This window comes from Cnephaeus nilssonii, assembly GCF_951640355.1.
Source record: "Cnephaeus nilssonii genome assembly, chromosome: 19".
In the NCBI taxonomy this organism is placed as follows: Eukaryota; Metazoa; Chordata; class Mammalia; order Chiroptera; family Vespertilionidae; genus Cnephaeus; species Cnephaeus nilssonii.
The window spans coordinates 36,239,552-36,248,694 of NC_137090.1; the positions used below are offsets into that span (position 1 = coordinate 36,239,552).

General features: G+C 39.5%; 1 pseudogene across 1 annotated transcript; it reads left to right on the forward strand.

Moving 5' to 3' along the window:
- The first annotated feature begins 3,387 nt into the window (after positions 1–3,387).
- Positions 3,388–4,271, forward strand: LOC307115700 (olfactory receptor 3A2-like; annotated as a pseudogene). The gene has a single exon. The product of its transcript is annotated as an olfactory receptor 3A2-like (transcript).
- Positions 4,272–9,143: the final 4,872 nt, after the last annotated feature.

Genomic DNA, 9,143 nt, shown 5'->3' on the forward strand with positions numbered 1-9,143 from the left:
CGGAAGCAGGCCATGGTGCTGCCTACCCTGCCTTCATATGCAAATTAACCGCCATCTTTGGTGGGTTAATTTGCATACTCACTCACTCTGATTGGCTGTGGGCATAGCGAAAGTACGGTCAATTTACATATTTGTCTATTATTAGGTAAGGTTATATTATATTATATTATATTATATTATATTATATTATATATTGTATTGTATTGTATTATATTATATTATATTATATTATACTATACTAGAGGCCCAGTGCATGATTTAATCATGCACCTGGTGCAACAGGCCTTCCGAAAGCCTCCGGCGCGACGGAGGCTTTCGAAAGGCCTTGTGCCGGAGCAGACAGACAGCCAGGCCAGTGGCGCCACGAGCTCAGCGTCCTGCTGGCCCAATCAGCTACCCCGGCCACCCTGAGTCCCGCCCCTTGCGCCTCCTGCTGGCCCAATCGTGGGCGTAGCGGAGTGATGGTAATTTACATATTACCATTTTATTATGTAGGATTATATTATATTATATTATATTATATTATATTATATTATATTATATTATATTAATCATTGTGCCTGTGTGTGTTCTTTTTCTCCTTTTCAATGTAAACCAAAACATACTGTATTCATCCTACAAGTTGTATTTTACATTTAATAATATAGCTTTGATATCTTTCAAATTAGCACAGAAAAAGCTGTTTTCTATAGCTGCATAGTATTGCTTCATAAGGATATACCATTATGAATTTAGCCAGTCCTCTGATAAAGAACAGTTATGTTATTTTCAATTATTTGCTATTACAAACAGTGCTGCAACAAATAACCTCATGCGTATGTCACTTTTGTGCCCATATACCTTTTGCATAAACTCTCAGAAGTGGAATTTTTGGGTGAAAGAAAAAACACACCAGTAATTTTGAAAAATATTGCCAAATTTCTCTTTTTCCGTTTTGATTTTGCCTTACAACTACCATGCAAATTCCCCTTGTGGCCAAACCTAACCTGGAATCATACAGAGAATGGAATTTGGGAATGTAGTTTCAGCTTAGCTAATTTGCTGGAAGTTTTAAATTTTTATAGATTAGTCAATTTTGGTTATTTTTAAGTTTTTTCTATATTTTTGCATCACCCTTATATTATTAAAATTCCACATTTCCCCCCAATAATTTTAATTTTGCATTTAAATATTTGATCTGTTTAGAATTTTACTTTTGCAAAATATATGAGGTACATATGCAACTTATGTTTTTCCAAGATAGCTCTGTTATTGCTTCTACTCATAGTACTTAGTGCATAGTACATTTTCCCATTCATTTAAGATTCCACTTACATCATGTATTAAATTCCTAGATTACCTTAGGTCTATTCCTGGACTCATCATTTTTTTAAAGCTTATAAAATTTCACTTTATTTTAATTTTTATCAGCTTTTTTGAAATATGACTGACAAATAAAATTGAAATGTGTTTCAAATGTACAACATAATGATTACATACATTTACATTGTGAAAAGATTCCTACAATCAAATTAATGAGCACACCTATCACCTCACATAGTTAATTTTTTTTTGTGTGTGAGAACATTTAAGTTCTCTTAGCAAATTTCAATGATGCAATGCAGTATTATTAACAACTAGAGGCCCAGTGCACGAATTCATGATGGGTGGGGTCCATTGGCCTGGCCGGTGATTGAGGACGATTGGGGCCATCTTGCCCAGTCCTGATCAGCCAGACCCCAGCAGCAAGCTAATCTACTGGTTGGAGCGTCTGCCCCCTCATGGTCAGTGTGCATCATAGCAACTGGTCCAGTGGTCAACTGAACAGTCGACTCATCGGTTGGACACTTAGCATATTAGGCTTTTACATATATAGATAGTCACCATCTTATACATTTGATCCTTAAACTTCATTCTTCTTTTAACTAAATGCACCCTTTTCCAATCTCTCCCCATTTCTTATAGTTCTTTTCTAATTTCTTGATTTGATTTTTTAATCAATGTCCTTTCTTTTTGTTAATATATTTACTTAGGGTTATACATTTTCTTCTGAACACTGATTTAGTGATAATCCTTTAGTGTGTATTGATTTCATTATCTCCCCTTTTCCTCCCACAGACATTATTTATTTTTAGTTTTGATTCCCTCTTTGGTCCAACTGTTTCTTAAAGATTTTTTAAAATATTGGGATTTATTGGTAAAAATTGTTTTCCTTTAAATTGAATTGTGATTAAATATTATTATCTGAATTATTTATGCTTTAAGAATTTGCTGAATTTTTGGTTTATATATGCTCTTTTGGGAGGGTGAATGTTTTGTGGGCATTTGAAAAAGTTGAGTATAAGAAAAAAAAGAAAAAGGTGAGCATATCAGTTCTACCTCTTGAATAATTAATTATATTGAGGTCTTTTATAGCCTTACTTTTCTATCAAATTAACTCTATTGTAAAAGTAACTAAAATCCACTAGCTATTATTCTATTTCTGCTTGAAATCATGCACTTTTGGCTGTATATATGAATACCATATATTGAGAGCATTCATTTGCATAACTATTACCTCTTCTGGCACCCTTATGATTCAAAATTAGGGGTGAGTTATTTTACCATTTCCTTGTCTGTAATCAATGTAGATAGGTAACTAGTACTGTTTTCTTTATCTCTCATCCCAGCTTTATGTTTTGTCTACAGCCTGCAAATACAGCCTACCTGTGAGATTTGTCATTTAACTCTCCCCTGTTTCTTGAATCCAACTCAGGATCACAGAGGTAATGATGTCATACTATGTACCCTATTCCCATTATTGCAAAGAAGGGCTTTTGGTTTTATTCCCTAGTGAGTGCCCCCTTTTTATGGAGAATTATACTTGTCTAGATTTTGCTATGGTCATGGATTTTTCTCTTTCTGCCAGTCTGCTATTTAACCTCCACTATGCTTGAAGTACTCTGATCTAGTTTGTGCACTAAGAGTTTTGGATATTTGCTAGTTTCTTTGAATATAGAATCTATATTTTTATTCTTGTTTTATCTGTAGTGGGAAGAGATTTGTGAAGAGAAAGTTCCAGATTTACTCTGCTATGTTTAAATCAGAAATACACTTTCTACTTATTTATTTTTCCCAAGGGTTTTGCCCTTCATAATTTCTGCTAATAGATTCTTTCAGCTAAGACAGGGAGAGAAGTCCAGAATGATGATGTCACCTGTCCATATACCTGAGAATGAAGAAAGCCATTGAGGTAATTGTCACAAGAGAGTTAATAACTGTGGTGTGTCTTTGGGAGTAGGAAAGTACTTACTTGGAGAGTGGGTACTTAGTAAAAGGCTCAGCATATAGAAAAAATTTCTTCTTTTTGAATAAATATATTGAGAGGAATGATTCTTTATCTCCTTGGATGTTTTCCTGCAGTAACTAATGCAGCCAAAATCGGGGTCCAATGGAACAACCATTACTGAGTTCCTTCTATTGGGCTTGGTGGAGACACCGGAGCTGTGGCCTCTTGTCTTTGTGCTCTTCCTCTTTGCCTACCTGATCACAGTTGGGGGCAACCTCAGCATCCTGGCTGCCATCCTGGTGGAGCCCAAATCCATACCCCCATGTACTTCTTCCTGGGGAGCCTATCCATGCTAGACAGTGGGTGCAATACCGTAACTGTTCCCGCAACGCTGGGTCACCTCTTGTCCCACAAGCGTGCAGTTTCCTATGGAGCATGCGACACACAGCTTTTCTTCTTCCATCAGTTGGCTGGGGTGGACTGCTTCCTGTTGACAGCCATGGCCTATGACCGATTTCTGGCCATCTGCCGGCCCCTCACCTACAGCACACGCATGAGCCATTCAGTGCAGTGGATATTGGTGGCTGTGTCCTGGGCCTGTGCCCTCACCAATGCACTGATCCACACTATTGCCCTAACTACACTCAATTTCTGTGGTCCCAATGAGGTCAATCACTTCTACTGTGACCTCCCACAGATCTTCCAGCTCTCTTGCTCTAGTACCCAACTCAATGAGGGGCTGCTCTTCGCTATGAGTTTTGTAATGGCAGGTCTACCTGTGGTTCTCATCATCACCTCCTACATCCACGTGGCAGCTGCAGTTCTACAAATCCGCTCAGTGGAAGGCAGGAAGAAAGTTTTCTTCACATGTGGCTCCCATCTCACTGTGGTTTGCCTCTTCTATGGAACAATTTTTAACACCATCTTCAACCCTATGCTGAATCCAATTATCTTTAGCCTTAGAAACCCTGATGTGCAGGGTGCCCTCTGGAGGGTAATCACAGAGAAGTGGTCACTGACTTAATAAGGCTTCCAGTTTCACTTCCTCCTATTCTCTTTTTGGACTAAAGGAGAAATCCTCTGGGGCCAGTAACTGCTTCTCTCTCTCTCTCTCTGAGCATGAGGATTTTTTTTTTTTTTTTGGTAGGGGATAATAGTGATTGCATCCCAAAGAACCTCTGCCCAGTTATAGACAATGGATATGTAAATTAATGCTGTCAGTTCCCTTGACAAATTACAACTTCAGTCACTGTGTGCTCCCTTTTCTGGGGAGAAGTGAAACCTAGGGAGCCCTGAATGCTTACAGGTTCAAGTCCCATTGAAAATGACTCTTTGGTTAGTTATAGCCTGGGTTTCCCAAATATTCCTGCAAATTTTCCCCACCAGGGGGTCATCTGATTGCCTGGAGTTCAGGTATACTTGGTCTGTTAATAAAACATAGGCCTAGAAATCAGGATTATTTTATTTATCTCATCAAGCTTCTACAAGTCTGAAAATGCATCTCATCTCTTTATATCACACAAAGATGCCCTGGAATATAGAGGGGACAAATGGGAGCTGAATGGTCACGTGTTCTCTAAGTAACTCTGAAGAGCATGATTCCTGTGTGAAAATTTTTAAAACATCCTCATCCTAGGATATGTTTAATGATTTTAGAGAGAGGAAAAGGGAGAGAGAAAAATATTGATGTGAGAGAGAAACATTGATCGTTTGCCTCCCACAGGTGCCCCCACTGGGGATCAAAGACGTAACCTAGATATGTGCTCTGATTGGGAATTGAACACACAATCCTGAAGAGTGTCAGAAGACACATTCTTCTTCTGTGTCCTCAGAGCTAGGCCCAACTGCAGATCTTGAAGTGACCCCATAATCCAGCTCCTACCCTTTGAAGCACAGGCTAGGAACACTTCTTTCTGTCCACCCAGTGACTTGGAGGAACAGTCCCACAGGTAGGCCAGCCAAACTTGGTCTGATGGTGGTTCTTGCAGAAGCCCTATAACCAATATCCAATTTCAAAGAGACATCTCAGCAGTTTACTGGGGCCAGCTCCAGGCATCCCTGCCTGATGATTAAACCCTAAATCCTGAAAAGTGCTCCCATGTCAATGAACTCTTTCTATTCAGCCTTACGTTGTACCTATCATTCATTCCTCATGATCCATTCCCGTATTGCTCCTCTATGAACTATAGGAACTTCCAGTTTATGCCATGATATAATAGCCAGTGTATTAATTTCTTATTACTCCTCTACCAAATTACCATAAAGTTGGTGACTTAAGCCAATAAAAATGTATTCGCTTATGGTTTGGAGGCCAATCCAAAATGATTCCTACAGGGCCAACTTCAAGGTGTCAGCAGGGAAAGTTCTTCCTGCGGGGTCCAGGAGAGAATCCATCCTTTGGCTTGTGGCCACATCACTCCAATCTCTGCCTCCATCTGTAATAAAATAACTCTACTTGTCTATTATAAAGACTCTTGCTTTTTGGGCTCTCAGCTCCAAGACACTCTAATAATCTACAGTCTTTTTTACCATATCAAAAGTTGATTTTAGGAATTAGGGCCTGGATATCTTTGGGGGCCATTATTTAGCCTGCCACAGCCAGCTATGGGAATTCTTTTCAGGAGATAATTATTTCCTATTGGATTATAGATGGGATTTTCTTATGCCTAGACCTAACCCTAATTTTTCTGGAGGCACTGAGGAGAAATGGGAGAACTTCTTGAGGAGGATTAGAATCACCTCCTTTGTATGATCATCGGCAAAAAAAAAAAAAAAAAAAAAGATTGACTCCCTCTAGCAAGGGAGCAAGGATACTTTTACCAGTCAAGTTCAGGAGCATTGCATTTGGAGGGTTCCAAATGCTCATGCTAACCTTATCAAACTTCCCCATCCAGGACTCAAGGTCTCACCCCTTCCCTAACAGGGCTCTGGATATAGCATAGGAGATGTAACTAAGCTACACATTCATCATCCACTATAGCTCTTCCACTTATAAACACTTATTGCCTTAAAGGTATGAAGCAAAAATTTTAGCAACCATTAAAATAAAGCAGTTACCATTTTCTCCTGTGTGTGTGTATGTGTGTGTGTGTGTGTGTGTGTGTGTGTGAGTATGTGAGATAACAAGTATGTAAACAGTATTGTTAACTATAGGCATAGTGATGTTCAATCTTCAGAAATTATTCATCTTAAAGAACTATATTTTGCAGCCTTTCACCAATATCTTCCCTATCCCTTGCACAGCTAAGAGGCTCACAAATGATATTAATGTTGGTGGTGTGAAAAGCACACTTTGAGTAGCAAGGCTATGAAGGAGATAAAGGAACAATAATCAGAAAATTATTAGACATTGAATAGAGAAATTTAAGAAGATAAAAAAATAAAAGCATATCTGGTAGTCTTAGATAGAAAGAAATTAACATCATTACAATTGTCATATTACCCAAACCAATATAGATTCAACGTAATGCCTATCTATAGCATTTTTCACAGAACTAAAACAAAGAATCCAAAAATGTATATGGAAGCACAAAAGATGCCAAATAGCCACAACAGTCTTGAGAAAAAAGAACAAAGTTAGAGGTACCAGGCTACCTGATAGCAAACTATTCTACAAGGCTATGTTCATCAAAAGAGCATGGCACTGGCATAAAAACAAAAACGTAAATCAGTGGAACAGAATAGTGTCCAGAAACAAACCCACACCTATATGGTCAATTAATATTTAACAAAGGCAAGAATGGGGTAGAGACAGTCCATTTAATAAATGGTGTTGGGAAAATTGGACAAATACATTTAAAAGTGGAACTAGACCACTTTCTTAAACCATATACTAGAATAAACTAAAAATGAATTAAAGACATAAATGTAAGAGATGAAACTATAAACCCCATAGAAGAACTGTAAGCAGCCTGGACGGTTGGCTGAGTGGATTGAGGGTTCCCTCAGGCATCAAGAGGTTGATTCCAGGTCAGGACACATGCCCAGGTTGCTGACTCGATTCCCAGTAGGCTGTGTGCAGGAGGCAGCTGATCCATGTCTCTCTCATCAATGTTTCCATCTCACTACCCCTCTCCCTTCCTCTCTCTCTAAAATCAATAAAAATTTATTTAAAAAAAACAAAATTCATTTATCAAAAACTTTAAAAACACATTTTTAATACTTAATACATGGTAACTAAGGGAAACATCTGAGTTTATATTTTTATACTCTGCACACTATAAACGGTTAAACGCTGCCTGTCCAAGAAAAGAAAGATTTTAAAGGTGTCTCAGAGACCCAGGCATTTCCCTATGGTTTCTGAACACTCATATCGTAATTCTCAAAGTGCTCCATACCCCAAGGTAATGTAAATATTTAATATTGGGGCCTCTTTTTTTTTACATATAATCTTTGACTCTTAGGGATTTTCCCTCTTAATAAAACTTAATTTTATTCAAACCAAATCAAATTCAGTCTTGTCTTCTCATCAATTGCGTTGTCAGATATGAAAGGCGGCATGTGAACTGATTTCAGTTCAATGAACACCCAAGGTACGTAAATCCATAGACACACAGAGAGATGAGGGACTCACCTGGACTGGTCTGGATGAAATATTCTGGAGAGGGATTGTGATGTGATGTGATGGTTGCCAAAAATGGTGAATCTGCTTAATGACGTTGAGATTGACACTTTGAAGGATCACAGAGTCAAATGTTATATCATTTAAATTCTTTATTTTTAATAGTATTAATTAAGTTTTATTGAAAATACATTCTATTTTACTCAGTAGTATAAGAAAAACACAGAAAAATTCAAAGTATATGTAAGATAAACACAAACATTTTGAAAACTGCTATTATTGGGGAGGGGAAGCCCTCTCTGCCATGGCAGCTGACACAGGCTGCCACCCAGGACCTGGGACCGCAGGCCTCGCAGGAGCTCAGGCGCGTTGCTCATAAGCTGCAGGTGGTTCCACGTCTGGAAGTGCTGGAAACCGAACATTGACACTTGGTAGTTAAATGTGAAAAGGGAATCCGGAATGCTTTGGTCAACCTTAATCGCTCTGAATGGTCAGAGCTAGTCACTCATTGTTTAGTTGAGACATTGGTAGTTAAAGCAACTCTCACCTGTTAATCATATGTAAATGTTTGCTGATTGTCTATTGTTGGAATTTCCTGCCTAAAGGATGCGGGTGTATCTCAGAACCCCAATAAAAGGGATGGCAACGCCAGAGCTGTGGCAGTCCTCTCCCTAGAGGTGGACTCACGCCTGGCCCCCCATTTTCCCCAATTAACTCTTTTCCAGTCTCTTTTCATTTTGATTGCGGCCTTCTCCAGAAACCGGACCTGAACGGGAACCCTGAAACACGCGGGATGTGATAAGGGATCCCACATGGAAGTTCAGTGACATCTGTGCATGGAGCTCAGGAGAGGGCACCAGAGTTGGCATTGCCTCTTTAGGTGTTTCTTCATCTTGCTTTGAGTTGCTTCTGTAGATCCTGGAAGAGAACATGTTACACCATGACTGTCCTTCGTGTGCCTTCCAAGGAAGGGAACCTCCCATCTCCATCACTGAAGTCCCAGTTCAAGCCCCCACCCTGGGAAGTCCTCCTGACTGCAGGCCATGGGCACTGACCTGAGCGGCTCTGTGCTCCTGCCTAAGCCCAGCCTCTGGGGGCTCTTCTCTGTGTGGTCCAGCCAGATCCCATCCCCACTTGCCCACACCACCAAATCCACATTCACAGCTCTCTTTGACTCTTTCCCTTTTTTCTAGAAGCCCTCAGACCTCTGTCCTCTTGCAGAAATTCCACCATATGTGGGATCCAGAGTTTTGCCAGCTTCTCCAAATCACAGCCCCATACTGCCCTCAACGCCCTGATTCTAAGCCCACTCACGTTTTGTGCTGGTCCAGAGGT